We start from the raw sequence: 17,554 nt of genomic DNA on the forward strand, positions 1-17,554 counted from the left end.
GGGAAAAACAGACATAGTCACCACAGACAAGCTGACCAATTTATGTTCCATCATATTTCACAGCCTGGCGTCACTATTTTGCCCGTCCATAGGGAATCTGACATCTTTCATCTCTTTTTCCTACAGATCTTTCTTCTGCAGGCAAGGCTGGAGTGCTGGAGAACTTCCATCTGCCCTCTAGAAGTACTTTCCACCCAGGGCTCTTTCCCCTCGTGGGCTACAAGAATGGGCTATTTTTCTCAACATGACGTTTTGGAGATTCAGTCATATTTGTGCTTCTCTCTGTCATATGTGCTTTTTCTTTGTTGGTACCAACATGTGTACACTCCATTCTATAAGCATGCCATACTGTGTTCATCCATTTTCATTTGAATGGATATTTACATTGAAATTCAACTCCTAGATATAGACCTAAGAGAAATGAGTGCATATATACACAAAAGACTTGTACAAATACATTCACAGGAGTTTTATACACATATATAATATATGTATATCTATCTATCTATCTATCTATCTATCTAGCTAGCTAGCTAGCTAGCTAGCTATCGTCTTGTTCTAACAACATGTCAGCAACAGACAAATATACAACAGTGCCCCCATGAGATTATAATACCGTGTTTTTACTGTACTGTGCCTTTTCCATGTTTAGATACCCAACTTCTTATCATTGGGTTACAATTGCCTACAGTATGTAGTACAGGATGAGGCTGTTCAAGTTTGTAGCCTAGGAGCAATAAGATATACCATATAGTCCAGGTATATAGTGGGCTATACCATCTAAGTTTATGTAAGTCCACTCTGTGATGTTCACATGACGACAAAATCATCTAAGGACACATTTCTCAGAACCTCTCGCTATTGCTAAGCAACACATGACTGTGTATGATAGAAAAACATGAGGATACATGCAGGTAGTAAGGAAAGAAGAGAGCATCTTTGGGAAGTGAGGGGTAGGAATTGCAGGAGGATGAGCCAAAAATTTTGAAGCATAGGTCCAAAAGGCAATTTTAGTGTTAGGAGGCATTTTGGGTTCTGCAGCCTCAGTTCGAATTCTATATAACTTCATTTCTGCCTCCCTTAGTTCACAGCTCTCTGATCCTATAAAAACATCAATATTCCTGATATCAAGGGCACTTAACTTCAGCAATGCAACTGTCTGAGTTAAAGAGGATTAAAATACACTGACTCCAAGTTTCTCTGGCTGAATTACAGCCCATTCTACAATATTAGGCCTTAAAGATCACATTCCTCACCTCATCTTCCAAAACACTGATACCATGGACACCAAATAGCAAACAAATTACTAGAAGCAATGCAGTTTAGTAGAAATGCCATTGCAATGGATATCATAACGCCTAGATTTTTACTGTAGTACTGCTACTAGAGTGCTGAATCCACTTAAATAAACCCTTGTCATAGCAATTTTGACTATAAAATAATAGCATTTGATTGCTTGACTGTAAGCTTGTCTCACCTTCACTAACCTACAAGGTATTTGAAGTTCTCTTATTTCCTAAATTAGTAGTTTCACATCTCCCTTTAGTTCTCTGTTTTCCCTCGTGTCTCTTGAAGAGCATCTCCAAGGCTCATTCATTTTCCTTTTCAGGATTACGCACTTCACACAGAATCAAGGGTCTTGTTTCCCTGCATATGGAGCAGTTTTTCTCTGTGTTTGTTTGTAAAAGACCCCAAGAAAGCAACCACATTTTCCTTCCATAAATCAAAGCCAAAAGGTAGCTGCCAACACCTGACCTCATGGGTGCCAACCAGCTGCACTTACATACCAAGAGGAAATTTAATGAGTCATCTCCTTAAGATGACATGCTGGTTGTCTAGCGTGAGTTCTCAATGATTCCGTAGTGAAATCATCACTTTCCTGCCGTCATATTTTTTTGTTTGCTTGTTTTTGAGACAGAGTCTCACTGTCACCCAGGCTGGAGTGCGGTGGCGTGATCTCGGCTCGCTGCAACCTCCGCCTCCTGGGTTCAGGTGAATCTCCTGCCTCAGCCTCCCCAGTAGCTGGGATTACAGGCACGTGCCACCACTCCCAGCTAATTTTTGTATTTTCTGTAGAGACGTGGTTTCACCATGTTGGCCAGGCTGGTCTCAAACTCCTGACCTCAAGTGATCCACCTGCCTCAGCCTCCCAAAGTACTGGGATTACAGGCGTGAGCCATGGCACCTGGCCCCTGCTGTCATTTTATGAACATTAACTGTGTCAGTGTTGCCTAGATTTCCCACACAATATCATATCTGTGTAAAACAAGATGCAGGCAGGGAAGCAGAACTACAAAGATAGCTAAAGCTATAGATATAAATGTAGATATGGATACAGAGAGATATACACACATATATATATATCCTCTTTATACATGTATGATTGATAAAAATATATGAAATCTATTTATCTTTCTAGAGAAAGCAAGAGAGAAAAAGCTAGAGAGCTATCATCTATCTGTATATGTGTTTATTCCATCCATCCATCCATCCATCCATCCATCCATCCATCCATCTATTCATCTATCCATCTGCATTAGTCCATTCTCACACTTCTATAAAGAACTGCCCGAGACTGGGTACTTTATTAAAAAAAAAAAAAAAAAAAGAGGTTTAATTGACTCACAGTTCCACTTGGCTGGGGAGGCTTCAGGAAACTTATAATCATGGCAGAAGGTGAAAGGGAAGCAAGGCACATTCTTCACAAGGTGGCAGGAAGGAGAATTGACCAGGGGAGGGGGAAGAGGCCCTTATAAAACCATTAGATCTCATGATAACTCACTATCATGAGAACAGCATGGGGGAAACCAACCCAATGATGCAATTACCTCCAGCTGGTCTCTCCCTTGACATGTGAAAATTATGGTGATTACAATTCAAGACGAGATTTGGGTGGGGATACAAAGCCTAACCATATCACCATCTATCTATCTAGATCTATTCCATCCATTTATCTATCCATCTCTCCATCTATATCTCTTCCAGCTATCTTTCCATCCATCCATCTACCTATTCATCTATTCATCTATTTACCTAGATCTATTCTATGTATCTGTTCATCTATCTATATCTATTCCAGCTATCTATCTTTCTGTCCATCTATACATGTATTCATCTATCCATCTATCTAGATCTATTCCACCTATCATCTATCTATCTATCCATCTATCTATTCATCTATCCATCCATCTATTTATATCTATTCCAGTGATCTATCTTTGTGTTCACCTACACATTCTATACATCTATTCATCTATCTATCTATCTAGATCTATTCTACCTATCTATCATCTATCCATCTATTCATCCATACATCTATTCATCTATCCATCTATCTAGAACTATTTCAGCTAGCTCTCTATTTATTTGAGAGAGAAAGAAAGAGAGAGAGAGAGAGAGAGAGAAGCAGGTCCAAATCCCACAGGGCAAGCTAGCAGGAAGTACAGCCTGAAACTCACCACATAGACTGAGGTTGCTCCCCAGAGGCAGAGTTTCTTATTTACATGTTTTTAAGCATCAGCCCTGCTTTGGAAGCCTTTTCCCAGAATAAACAAGGGCCACTAGGTTAACGGGATAATCTGCCTTACTTAAAGTCAACTGATTATGGACTTTAATTACATATCTTTATGGCAATGCCTACGTTAGTTTAAATAACTGGACACCATAGCTTAGCAAAGCTGGCATGTCAAAAAGATCATCACAGAATTGGAAAAAGGTGGAAAAGGTCAAGGGAGTCAGAAATAACAAGTAACGACAAGAATCTTGTGTGCATAAAGGTGTGCTGGGCGCTATTGCACAAATCATGTTCTCCCTGGTCCTGTGTACTCATCTGTAAAAAGCAGACAGCACGTTGCCCTTGGAGTATTGTCAGAAACATAGTAAGATAATGTGTATAATGCACCTTACACTTTGGCAATCATCTGTTACTTAATAAAATTGCTCCTCCCCTTACTTATAAAACTTTGTTCAGAAGAATTTCACAGGGATATTGTTTTAGGTGCAGATTTGGGGGTCCTCTCTTTAGTGATTCTGCTGTATTAGGTCTTTTTTAGGAAGGGGCGAACATGTGCATGTTTAACCAGCATTTAAATAATACTGGGTTGATGGAAAGGGACTACAATTTTTGAAATTAAGCCATAGAGAAAGTCAAAAGAGCTTGAGTGCTTATTATATTTTTAAAGGTCTTCAAAGAAAGACAGTAGTCAGGTTGCTAAGGAACTATAATCAGTGAAAGAAGACTTTCTATTGATTAATCTATATTATAATTACAAATGAATATGGTATCTCTAGGATTGCAATAATAATTTCCATTCTAAAGATAAAGGGATGGGCGTGATGGCTCACGCCTGTAATCCCAGCACTTTGGAAGGCCGAGGTGGGCAGATCATGAGGTCAGGAGATCGCGATCATCCTGGCTAACACGGTGAAACCCCGTCTCTACTAAAAATACAAAAAAAAATTAGCTGGGCGTGGTGGCGGACGCCTGTACTCCCAGCTACTCAGGAGGCTGAGGCAGGAGAATGGTGTGAACCCGGGAGGCGGAGCTTGCAGTGAGCTGAGATCGCGCCACTGCACTCCAGCCTGGGAGACAAAGTGAGACTCCATCTCAAAAAAAAAAAAAAAAGATAATGGATTGCCGGTCATGGTGGCTCATGCCTGTAACCCCAACACTTTGGAAGGCCAAGGCAGGCAGATTGCTTGGGCAATAAGCCAAAACCCTGTCTCTACAAAATCTGCAAAAATTGCCAGGCATGATGGTACATGTCTGTAGTCTCAGCTACTCAGGAGGCTGAGGTGGGAGGATCACTTGAGCCCAGGGAGGTGGAAGCTGCAGTAAGCAATAACCACACCACTGCACTCCAGCCTGGGTGACAGAGCAAAACTCTATCTCAAAAAATAATAATAAAATAATGACTTTCTTCTATCAAGTTTTAAAACAAATGATAAGAGGTGCTTTCAAATTAGTAACTTCTAAGTATTTCAAAATGCATTCATAAAGTTTAATAAATAAAACATGAATTTGCAAAGCCCTAAAAGGCATGAGAGTAAATAGTCAACTGATAAGCATCATGCCTCCTGAAGCTATATAAGACTGCTCCAGAAAATAAAATGTATTAAATATTAGAAATGATCTCTTCTTTCAAAAGTTTAAAACTTGAAACATCCTATTACCTGCACATTGATGATGTGAAGGAGATGTTTATTATTGGGCGCATACAACTGCCATTGTGGAAAATCGCAAAGGTGGTATGGGCACCAACACTAAAAATCAGCCCGAAGAATCTTTGTTCCTCAAGAAATAAGTAACTGTACAAGTGGTGGGTTCTCTCGACACCTGGAAAAGCCCAGCCAGAATTCATGACAAGTGCCCTTCTAAGTAGAGTACCTGTTTGCAAAGCTTGATTTTAAATTCCTAAATTTGAACTCATAAAATTGCTAGCGTATTTCTTCTCAGCCCTGAGTATTCTTACCAGGCAAAGTTCAGTAGCACAAGCACACCCACATTTCATCTGGGCCACATCCCTAACCTACCCTCAGCTAAATCTTGGCATTCCATTGCAACTCTCTCTACAGACCCGGCCTGAGGTAAAAAAGCATCTGCTAAGGCAATGAGGAATGATGAGACTTGCCACATGTCCCTCCTCCAGCTTCCCAAAACCCCACCTTAGACTCTGACTTAAATTGAAATCTACAATGTATACTTTAAAAATATGCACTTTGGCCCGAGCCAAGTGACTCACGCCTCTAATCCCAGCACTTTTGGAGGCTGAGGCAGGCAGAGCACCTGAGGTCAGGAGTTCGAGATCAGCCTGGCCAACATGGTAAAACCCCGTCTCTACTAAAAAAACACACACACAAAATTAGCCAGGCGTGGTGGTGGGTGCCTCTTGTCCCAGCTACTAGGGAGGCGGAGGCAGAAGAACCTCTTGAACCCAGGCAGTGGAGGTTGCAGTGAGCTGAGATCACACCACTGCACTCCAGCCTGGGCGACAGAGCAAAACTCTGTCTCAAAAAAAAAAAAAGAAACAAGGTCTGGGTCTGATCATTGACATGTTCCTTCCCCACTTTCTCATATTTCTCTATTGCAAGCCTATCTACAGTGTTTGGTATGCAATAGGCATTCAATAGTGTTGGTCAATCTCTCCTCGTTCTTGCTCCATGCAGGTCTGTGTGGACCCCGGCACTGTTCATGGCATAGGGAGCTTGTTCTCCCAATCCTCCTCTGGGGACCTGTACACTCAAGCATGTATGACACGCTGTCTTTCTTCTGCACCAAGACCAAGGCTCCTTACCAGGCACTCCATCCTGGCCCTGGGGCTGCACTGGCCTCTCAGAAAAATTTTATGACATCTACCTTCATTCTGTTGCTTCAAATTCTTCTCACTCTTGTGCCTTCCAATGAAGTCACTTCACTAAACATGAAAACAAGACAAGACAAAACATAACAACAACAAAAAAAGTGTTTTGGATAATACACACACATTCATAGAAGACTGAGGAAGCAGGAAACATCTTTTCTTTTTCAGTGTGCTTTTTTATTTTTATTTTTTGAGATGGAGTCTCACTCTGCCACCCAGGCTGGAGTGCAGTGGTGCGATTTCAGTTCACTGCAACCTCCACCGCCTGGGTTCAAGAGATTCTTCTGCCTCTGCCTCCCTAGCTGGGAATACAGGCACCCGCCACCACACCTGGCTAATTTAATTTTTTGTATTTTTAGTAGAGACGGGGTTTCACCGTGTTAGCCAGGGTGGTCTTGATCTCCTGACCTCATGATCCGCCCACCTCAGCCTCCCAAAGTGCTGGGATTACAGGCATGAGCCACCGCGCCTGGCAGACCTTGTTTCTTAATTGCTGATTGTTTAAGAGGCCAACGGGGGAAATGCACTCAGAACAAGTGACTACACTGTTACACACTATTGGTGGGAATATAAATTAGTTCAACCTCAGTAGAAATCAGTATGGAGATTTCCCAAAGAACTAAAAATAGAACTACGGTTCAACCCAACAATCCCACTACTGGGTATCTACTCAAAGGAAAACAAATCATTATATAAAAAATACATCTGCACTAGGATGTTCATTGCAGCATAATTCATAATAGCAAAGTCAGGGAACCAATCTAACTGTTCATCAAGGGTTGACTGGATAAAGAAAATGTGATACATATAATCTATAGAATACTACACAGCCATAAAAAAAGAATGAAACCATGCCCTTTGAAGCAACATAGATGGAGCTGGAGGCCAGAATCCTAAGCAAATTCAAGCAGAAACAGAAAATCAAATATTTCGTGTTCTCACTGATAAGTCGGAGCTAAACAATGGGTACACATGGACATAAAGATGGAAATAATAGAACAAGTTACCACAACACCATGAGACACGCTCAGTGGCATGACTGAAATACATGCAAAGTGCTGGGAGACTGTGGAGAACTCATGACTGATAACAGAGGAATGGTGGAGGAATGGCGGACATGTGCAGCCAGGATCAGGTATAGCCCAAACAAGGAGAGATGTAGACTTTAAAGTTTAGAATTGAAAGTCTCTGACCTGGTGCTTCTCCACAGCTCTGAGGATAAGGCTTGGTTAGAGATCTTTGTCCTCCAAGGACTGTTTTTCTTTCATAACATATAAAAAATATAACTAGCTCTATACTCTTTTTCAAAAGACTTTTTTTATTAGCGTGAACCTCCCAAGCTCGGGAACATTACCTGAAGTTTAAAAATACAACCTTTCCTTTCAGATGACTTCCTGCTGACTTTAAAATAGCCACAAAGGAAAAGATTCATATTAATTACAAGCTCCCATTGTGCTGAATATCCAAAATAAACACCCAGGCACATCCTTCTTTCTTTAATTGCATGAAGCGGCAAGAGATAGGCCCTTTTTTTGTGACTGAAGAGGCAGAAAGTAGATATTTTGTTTATGCCAGTGAATAGTGTAGGTCCTTCTGATTCTTCTCCAAGTATTAAGCTTTTTGCTTCAAAATATGTAAATGCACATGGCAATATTTCCTTCTCTTGCTAGCTAAAGTGGCCATTAAAAGTCTTAAAATTGTTACTTATAAATAGACATATGAACATGCATTCAGCAGGGTTTTTAAATTCTTTTTCTTAAATTATAACTGAAAACTTTTAGATGCCTGAATCTTTGTGGATGAGGTTTTTTGTCAACTGATCCCCAAACTTTAAAAGTTGGTTCTGAAATGAGTTTAATTTTTCATAGTTTAATCATTCTAATCCTAGAATTCCCTTTTAGGATGAGGTATTCGTTTCCTACTGTTCCTTTGCCATTAATCACAAATGTAGTTGCTTAAAACAATGCAAACATTATTTTTTATTTCTGCGTGTTAGGAGTCCAAAATCAGTCTCAGAAGGCTAAAACTGATATTTTGACAACGTTGTGTCTCCTCTGAAGGCTCCTGGGGAGAATTCATTTTCTTGCCTTTTCCAGCTTCTAGAGGCCACCTGCCTTCCTTAGCTTGTGGCTTCCTCCTCCATCACTCCAACCTCTGCTTCCTTTGTCCCATCACCTTCTCTGATTCTGATTCTCCTGCCTTTCTCTTAAAGGGCATTAATGATTATTTTGAACACAGGCAGATAATCCAAGATCATCTCCCCTTCTCAAAGTCCTTAACTTAATCACAACTGCAAAGTCCCTTTTGCCATATAAGGTAACACAGGTATGGTCTCTGGTGATTAAGGCCATGGACATATTTGGAAAGTCATTCATTATTCAGTCAGCATAGCTGAAAACACTTATGCGTATTGATATGGTTTTGTTGTGTCCCCACTCAAATCTCATCTTGAATTGTACCCCCCACAATTCCTACTTGTGGAAGGGACATAGTGGGAGGTAATTGGATCATGGGGGCAGGTCTTTCCTGTGTTGTTCTTGCGATAGTGAATAAGTCTCATGGTATCTGATGGTTTTACAAAGGGGAGTTTCCCTACACAAGTTCTCTTCTCTTGTCTGTCACCATGTGAGATGTGCCTTTCACCTTATATCATGATTGTGAGTCCTTCCCAACCATGTGGAACTGTGAGTCCATTAAACCTCTTTCTTTGGTAAATTGCCCAGTCTCCGGTATGAACATTTTGATCAGTCAGTGAAACTTTCCATAAATGCTATCAGATGCTAGACTGGAGAAAAAGTACAGACATTAGAGTGAGTATTGGCCTATATACTTGAAATGTATTATGTTATTATGAATTTATTCTCATCAAAATTACCCCTCTTTGCAAATTCAGCACATGATGTCACATATATTACCAGAGGGCCATTTTCTTTCCAGAGATAACTACAAGACAGATTAGATTAGAAATAAAATGAGAGTTGTGAGCGGTCGGGTACAGTATAATTCTATTGGGTAACATTTCTTTTGAAACGCTAGTATATAATATGATCAGGGCACTCATTTTTATAAACGAAGATAGTTTCGTTTTTATGCTTCCAATCATTGCTATGCTTCTTAATAGCCTCGGGGTTATTTTTTTCTTTCTAAAGTGAAGAAAATGTATTTCTTCTCCATTGTTTTACTGAAATGCGTAATATGTGGAAATGTATAGGTCAATACGATTCTGGGAAAAATAATAAACTAAATAGATTTTTGCCTCCTTTCTTAAAAATGCCTTTACAATTGTTTTGTTGTTGCTAAAATGGAACATTTTACAACATTCTACATTAAGGGATAAAGTAAGTTTTCAAAATTATCATCATGTTTTAGACATAGCATGCATATACTGTACAAATCTTTTAAGTAAAATTCTTTTTATTGCTGCTTCAGTAAAGCTGTTTTCTTCTACCCTACCACAGGCTTACCTTTGAATCCTTGGCAAAACCAAAAATCCTGAAAGGCTAAGCCCCACTTTGGGACTCGCCTGTCCTGCATCAAATTCACTCTCCCAGTAGCCATATATGAGAATTTCAGTCACTCCATAGACATGTGCAAATACTTGGGATTGTCAATCGTTTCACAATTTCATTCATCCTGGTAGCTGGACAGTAGCATGTTGTTATGGCTTTAACTTATATTTTCCTGATAAGGAATGATGTTGAGTAACTTTCCATATGCTTATGGGCCAGTCAGAAATCCTTATTTGGAAATGGTCTGTCTAAATCTTCTGAAAATGTTTAATTGAGTTGTCTTTTTTGTACTAATTTGTAAGATTTCTTAATATATTCTAAATATCAGTCCTCTGGAGACTATAATGTCTCATTCTTTATCATATCCTTTAACCGTCTTAGTGATGTCTAGTGATGAGCAAAATTTCTTAATTTTAATGATAACCAATTTATCAGTTTTTTATGCCTAGTAATTTTTGTGTCCTGTTTAAAAATTGTTGTATATCCCAAGCTCATAAACATATTCTTCTTGCTTTTTTTCTGTAAGTTTCATCATTCATATTTTACAGATCATCTGTGACCTATTTCATATTAATTTATTTGAGGTAGAGGTAAAACTTTATTTTTAATATATTGAAATCCAATGGAACCAACATCACCTATCTAAGTAACCATTCTTTCCCTCCAATGAATTGCTGTAACACTTCTTCATAAATATGTCGACTGCATATATGGGATGTACTCTAGATTCTAGACTCTATTTTCTATGTATCTTTTAGTGTATTCTTGTGCTACTATCTTGATTACCATAGCTTCATTGTAATTCTTGATAGCCAGTAAACTAAGTATTTGACCTTTGTTTTTCTTCAAGGCTACCTTAGCTAATTTAGGTACTTTGGCTTTGGAATACATTTTACAAGTCAGTTTCACAATTTCCACAAAATCCTTGGTAAAATATTGATAGGGATTGCACAAGCTTGGAAAAATGGATATCTTAAAAATGTTGAGTCCTCCAGACTATAAACATGATATATTTCCCTATGTAGGTGTTTAATTTCTCTGAGCATTTTTGTTGTTGTTTCCTGTGTAGAAGTTCACATAATTAACTAGATCGATTTGTGTGTACATGTGAATTCATTTATTTATTTGTTCCCTTACATTTAAATTTCTAACTCATTGTTCCTTGTATCATTGTCAGGTTTTACTAAATTATGAAAGAACTATTTGACCCTAATCCTTGGTCAAGCCAATAATAGCGGAAGTAATTTTTAAACTCTTTCCTCACTCCACAAACACCAACGTATGTAGACAATATTCTACATCCATCTTCTTTTCCATTCTCACGTTTTCCCATGCATTTCAGATACAACTGTTTCTCAGCAATTTTTTACCATACTCCCATGATGGAACTTCAGTCATATCCCTTAACAATTCAACCATACACCATTTCAGGATTAACCATTATTAAATATCACCTTCAGCATAGCATTTTCTTACCAGATCTTCATAGCTTCCTCATATTTTCCATCAATTATGTGTCAAAGCTGCACTCTTTCCAGTCCTGCATCTTCCTCTTCCTCTTCCTCTATGTGTACTTGAGACACCAAGTCAAACCAGTCACCTTAACAGACCTTAAACGTTACCTTTGCTTAGGCTGCTTAGTGCCTCTGGACTCCCCCTTCTGCCTTGATTTCTGTCTCTTCCAGTATCCATCCCTCAAGAAACATGGAAGTGAAACTTTGGTTTTAAATAAGATAATTTACATGCCTTCAACCAAACACAATCAATTGCTTCTTTGAAACCATATTGTTCTTCTGAGGGCACAGTTTTTAGTATACCCTGGTAGGCTACTATTTGAGGAGATATTTCCCTTCAACCTTCTTCTGACATTGTTTGGTTTATCTTTGTATCCTTAAAAGCATTCAGCACAGTCTTTGGTTCATGGTTGATACTTAATAAATATATGTTGACTTAAATCTAATTTTAATAGATCCAAGTAGAGAAGCATAATGCAGTTGTGCTATCTTTTCTGCTTGAGTTATGTCAGCCATGGGATTCTGAGAAGACCTTTTGAAGTGCTAAAATGAAAAATAGGCAAAACTCCATTCTACTTTAGCTAGAGGATCATTTAAAAAAAATTCAGACCCTTCACTTTTTTAAAGCATATAATTTATGTGCATTATAAAGCAACCCTTTGTTTTCACAAGTCAACATTCTTAATGCAGTCTGTCAAAGTGCATTCTCAGTAAATTGCTTTGATAAATATGCCAGCTCAGTCCATTTCTTTTAACCTGAAGAGAGAAAGATTTAAAAAAAGACTTTTGCAGCAGCAAAAAAGAAAGTAAATAAAACAGATCTAGACTTTGCTGCATATTTTTATGTCCAAGCTTGCAAATAATTTCCCTTAACACTCTCATGAGCCAGAACTCTGCCTCCAAATTTGTAATTCAAAAGCCTTGTTTTTGTTTTAGAACAGATAGAGAGTGTCAGTTTCTGCTTCTGCCCCACACTCACCCATGAACAGGTCCTGAACATGCACAGACTTGATATGGTTTTTAAAACACAGATGGGAAAGCCATCCTCAGGTTGACACACCTAAGTTTCAACACTTCAAGGTAGTAAGTAAGTAATTCTTTCTTTTCTAGAGACCCCCACTGCAAAATCTCACCCGGAAGACTTCAGGGACTGGATATCGGTTAGTTTTGAACTGACTTTTCTCTATTTAGCAGTTGGTGTAGCTAATAGAATGTAATAACACTTCCTGCATATATTCCTTGAATATTTAAAATAGATTTCTTAGTTTTCTTTCCCCACCAGGGGTGGTGGAGTTTTATGTAATGATGTAGGAAAACAGAGTAGTAGAGAGACACTTTTTATCTCAGTGGGAGCTTTTGATGAAGTGAGACTTAATCCAAAACATGTTGATTCAAACACAATGTAACCACATTGCCTTGTTATAGATCTTTATAAATATATATCTGTGTGCAAATATTCACTCTCAAACACACATACACTCTTTTAGGGAAAACAACTTGTACCTCACTTTGATACGTATTCAACTACAGAAAGGCTGCCACTTCATTCAATTAACGCCAAACTCTCCACAGAATTTGATCAGGTTTACGGGGAGATGCTCTCTTTTGGATTTCCTCACACTTTCCTTGTGTCGTAACTATTGTTTCCTTGAGCAGAAAGATGAAAGTAGGGTTTACTATAGAAAGCTACAAACTTCTTCTAAAACAGAATGTCAAATAAATAAAAGAAAGTAACCTGTGAATACTGTATTTCTTATTGTGTGTACACAATTTCTCACTGTGATTTTTTTCTACTTTACGACTGGGTATCAGTACCAACCAGACATTCATTTTCCTCAGGTATTATCTGGGTAAAAAATGCCCCTCTGGTAAATCAGCTGTCAGAATGTCCTCGGTCTGAAAGACATTACTCAGGATTCCTTTCAAAATCTTAGGAAATGGCCTCAGATTGATGCTCCTGACTTGTTGAGAGTCAATAGGAAATGTGGCAGGGAAAGAGTAAGAGCTTGGGACCCAGGCAGTGGAGGGAAAAGAGGATGCGGCTTATATGGAAGAGCTTGGGACCCAAGCACTTGGAGGATAAGAGGATGTGGCTTGTAAGTGTCCTTCTTGGAAATCCCACAGATGACAAACCACACAGTGCACCCCGCCTATGCTGATGCTCTGACCACTTATGAGTTGTCATTTATGTCTCCCCAGTATCCCCAGAAGAAACTCGCCAACCTCAAGTTGGAAGTCAAGGCTTCTGAAACCGACGTGGGAGAGGGGAGAAGTAGAGTCTAACTCTCAACACTTACACAGGTGGGCTAAACCAGTTATCCACTCTCTCCTCCCACTACCCTTCACCAGGAACTCACTTGCCTGGTGTTGATTCCCTGGAGCAGTCTTTCTGAACTCCAAGGTCACGGTCACCCTGTTCCACTTCCCAAGCATGTCCTTCTCCAGCCCTACGACACACAGAAGCCTGTGGACTTCTCATCATACATCATAAGGGCTTCTTCTTTGAGTCCTGGGTCACCCCATCTCATGTTAGTAAACTAAGACAACCAAGTATCTTTAATCACCATGGGTTTTTTTCGGTGGGGGAAGGGAAGGGGCAAAAAGTATGGAGGTCTAAGCCTCACCTTTCTGAAGATTCAGTTAGTTCCAATAGAGGAAGGGACTTGCACGGCTCATAAGGATTTTTCAAAGTAGCAGCTCGAAGGCAGCACATAGGAGCATTTCACAGCTGCATCCCTCCTTGACAATCCTGCCTCTTCTACAAAGCTAAGAATACTCCTTAACTAACCCTCAGTCCTTGAGGAGGAGAAGCCTGAGAAGATAGAATTTGATCCTGCAGAATAAATGGCAGGAATTAGTTGAGTCACAGCTGTGTCTCTCTGAAATGTGGGTTTTTTTTCCATTAGGATGTTGCTTTTCTCAACATGAATATAAAATACAGTCCAGGAACAGTGGCTCACACCTGTAATCCCAGCACTTTTAGAGGACTGCTTGATGCCGGGAGTTCCAGACTAGCCTGGACAACATAGCAAGACTCTGTCTCTACAACCAAAAAAATGTAAAAATAAGCTAGGTGTCATGGTGTGCACCTGTAGTCCCAGCTGCTTGGGAGGCTGAGGCAGGAGAATTGCTTGAGACCATGGGTTCAAGGCTGCAGTGAACTATGATTACACCACTGCACTCCAACATTGATGACAGAGCAAGATCCTGTCTCCAAATACACACACACACACACACACACATATACATACATACATATGTGTATGTATGTATATGTATATATGGCAATTAAAAGATACTTGGTTGTCTTACTTCAGTCGTGTTTATCCTGTGTGTGTGAGTAGGTATTTTGAAAGATGAAGACCTAAGATGGAGGTACAGGACCCTAAAGTTTTGACCCAGAACATATGCAGCTATTTAAGCCTGGATAAGCCCAACTTTACAGCTTGGAATGAGTAGCGATGTGCAAAATACCCGAGGGCAAGAACCAGGCCTGTCTAGTTCAGCACCGCACTTGCAAAACCCAGTGTTGGAATTGAGCTTTTCCACACAAGTATTTAGTAAATACTCAAATAAATGAATGGATACGAATCAATAGATGAGGAAACTATGATGTTGTGATGAGATTATTCTGTAGGAACTAGAAGCAAAGGTGACCCACTGGTGTGTAGCAGGAAGCATTTCTCCTAAGGAGAGGGGCAACTCCCATTTCCAACTGCCCATGAGAGGTGTAGATCCAGGAGCAGAGATTAGGAGGCAGAGGAGGAGCCTTTGGCTCGGGTGAGCAGAGGATTTCCCTCTACTTTTAGCTTTAGAGAATTGAGATTGAAGGGCACTATGCAAGTTTCTTCCCCGATTGGGACTAACTTAATCTTCAGAAAGGGAAGACTCAGATGCTCTACATTTCTTGCTGCATGCCCCAAGCCTCAAGAGATTGAACTCAAGGCTGTCTGTTGTGTCCATTCCCAGCTTGTTATTTAAAGCCCATGTGGTCAATGTGAGGTCCATTCTGGTTGAGCGTGATGGCTCACACCTGTAATCCCAGCCACGAGGCAGGTGGACCATTTGAGGTCGGGAGTTCGAGACCAGCCTGGCCAACATGGCAAAACCCTGTCTCTACTGAAAATACAAAAATTAGCTGGGCTTGGTAGTGCACACCTGTAGTTCCAGCTACTCAGGAGGCTGAGGCAGGAGAATCGCTTGAACCTGGGAGGCAGAGGTTGCAGTGAGCCGAGATCTCGCCACTGCACTCCAGCCTGGCGACAGAGAGATTCTGTCTCAAAAAAAAAAAAAAAAAAATGAGGTCCATTCTTTCTATTTAGAGGCAAACTCTTAAAGGCAAGGGTCGTGGTTAATTCTTTATGGTCTATAATGCCTAACAAAGATAGGCCTTATTACAGCCCCCAGGTACTTAAAAAATCTATGTACAACTTTTGATTCCCTAAAAACTTAACTACTAATAGTCTACTGTTGACTGGAAGCCTTACTGGTAACATACATAGCCAACTGACACATATTTTTTATGATATATATACATATATATATTATATGCTGTATTCTTACAGTAAAGTAAGCTAGAGAAAAGAAAATGTTATTAAGAAAACTGTGAGGAAGAGAAAATGTATTTAGTATTCATTAAGTAGAAGTGGATCGTCATAAAGGTCTTCATCCTCATCGTCTTCATGTTGAGGAGGTTGAGGAGCAGGAGGAAGAGGAGGGGTTGGTCTTGCTGTCCCAAGGGTGACAGAGGTGGAAGAGAATCCTCATATAAGTGGAGCTTCACAGTTCAAGCTCATGTTGTTCAAGGATCAATTGTATTTGTTTTGCTGTATTTGTTTAGGTTTCATAGTTTGCTTGTGATGGTCCCCCTATTCCAGGAAATTAAGAGAGTTGGACTCTGTATCGGTATTAATTTTCACAAACAACATCTGAGCACATGAGTATGTGATTCCTTGTTATTAATTTCTGAAGACAGACTCATGCAGAATTTTACTGAAAGTCGATCTATAATCTTAATAGTTATTTGACAACTCAATTCTAAGTAAGTTGAACTATAATCTTAATAGTTATTTGACTTCTCAATTCTAAGTAACTTTTTACAGTTACCTAGCACTTTGTACAGTACTGAAATAGAGCTTTGCCATAATTCTTTTCACAAGCTAATGAAGAAAGCCAGCAACATTGTGAATCTAGTTGATAAAGGCATGTGGGCTCCACCCCCCAGTTTCAGACATCTGGCATAAGTATGGGCAGCCTCTACATCTTATTTGACATCATGATCAAGTGGGGTTAATATTTATCTTCCTCGAGTTTGCTCTCTTACATGCTTCACATACTTACGTGTAATTAGTGTTTGCAACATGCTTTAAGTTCCTGAGATTCCTGTGAAAATCAGAAGTATGTCAAAGAACAGTTTGAATATAGTGAATGTGGAGGGCTTTGTAAATTTGCAACCCATGGACGCTTCAAAGGCATAGCTAATATTAGCAATAGCACGTATCTAAGATGATTTAAAAGCTTTTGCATACAGCTTTTACATCCTTTTATTGAAACACAAATAAACTCAAGGAGTCTCAGATCCTTAAAATTAAAGGGATGGAATGATATTTCCTTTATTATTTCTCCCAGTTTATGGATACATGACTTCTTTGTGAACAGTTAAAAAGCCCAAATGTTACCTGCTTTGGAATACAAAACATCTGTTCTTATCAGGTAATAAACTCTCCTTATAAACCCCATGGTTTCAGGAAATAAGCTGAATTTTTCTCCTTTCATACAATATTTGAAGACTACATATGACCTTAGCAGATCCTAAATAGCTTACATTTGACTCTACTGTAACACTGAGACCTAAAGATATAGTATTTTAATGTTTCAATTTAAATGATTATTTTTCCAGGCATTTAGATATAAGTGGTACTATAAGGTAAGTAAATACAGGTTCACAAACATTATGTTATCTTGGATTTTCTGCCACTTCACAAGATGACTCACATAAAGTTAACTATGGGCTTGAGTAAATATTCTTATTAAACAGAATATATTATTGTGTAGATTTGTATTGAATGCCTAAAATTGTATTAGTTATGAATACAACAAACACTAAAACTTACATACTTATACCATGAAAAAAGTCTCTCTCTTAGACTAGGGCAAGTGAATTGCTGGGGAG

This window comes from Theropithecus gelada, chromosome X (assembly GCF_003255815.1).
Source record: "Theropithecus gelada isolate Dixy chromosome X, Tgel_1.0, whole genome shotgun sequence".
Taxonomy (NCBI): Eukaryota; Metazoa; Chordata; class Mammalia; order Primates; family Cercopithecidae; genus Theropithecus; species Theropithecus gelada.